This window comes from Macrobrachium rosenbergii, chromosome 23, assembly GCF_040412425.1.
Source record: "Macrobrachium rosenbergii isolate ZJJX-2024 chromosome 23, ASM4041242v1, whole genome shotgun sequence".
Classification (NCBI taxonomy): Eukaryota; Metazoa; Arthropoda; class Malacostraca; order Decapoda; family Palaemonidae; genus Macrobrachium; species Macrobrachium rosenbergii.
This window is the reverse complement of record NC_089763.1, coordinates 47,513,457-47,514,468: the sequence shown is the minus strand read 5'-3', so window position 1 is coordinate 47,514,468 and position 1,012 is coordinate 47,513,457.

Sequence of the window (1,012 nt, the reverse complement as noted above, 5' to 3'; positions counted from 1 at the left end):
GCCTGAACGTTTTTTAGGCCACAGGTCAATTTAGAGCCCCCTAATTGAGTGTCAAATCTGTCTTTTCTGTAAAACAAAGGATACCATTAGACAACAATATCCTATAAAACAAAAGCACTCAATTAAAATCATTTTAGCATATTAGATAAATTGTCTCTACAGATTCAAAGAAAAACATATTTTGGAGTATTTGAATTGACCTGTGGCCTTAAATAAAAGATCAAGTTCCAGATTATCTTTTGGTGAAATAATTACAAATCCCTTATGTAGATATGTACTAAATTTCATTAGATTAAGAGACGAATCGATTTTAACCTTTCAATAGGCCTGTGCCACAAGAAAAGAACGAATTAAAGAATATTCAAAAGATAATCCCCACTTCTAGGGTATTTATCTGCGAAAAATGATGGAAAAAATTTCTGGCATTGAGATTAACCTGTAACCTTTAAAAATAGGTCAAAGTTTTATCTAAACAGACAAAAAATGTTAGCCTTCAAATTGATATCTGACCTTTAAAAAGAGTCCAAATCAAGGCTATCTAATACGTTTCTATTACGTCAAGAGTCGTAGAACAATTAAAATATGGCTTATAAAACGAATTATGGTCATAAAAAAAAAAAAAAAAACAATTGAATTGCGTTGGTTAAAGGATTCTAATTATCATAGTTTCAAAGTTATCGACGGAAAATATTTATAATTTTGTCTATATTAACTTGTGACCTTGATAAACAGGTTAAAGCCAAAATATTTGTGAAAAGTGATCACCAGTACATGAAACTCAGAGAGGGAAATAGGAGAGGGGGAGAGAAAGAGATGTAAAACAAAAAATAATAAAACCAGAAACAACACCTTACGACGTAATCGAAGAGTAATAACAATCAGTATAGTAAGCAACAGTTCATCGCACACACTGGATATCATCCAAATCGCAAAATCAGAACCGAAGATGAATAGGTAAAGCAAATAACTTAAAAACTTCATTTGATATTAGGTTAGAGCTGGTTTCTATAAT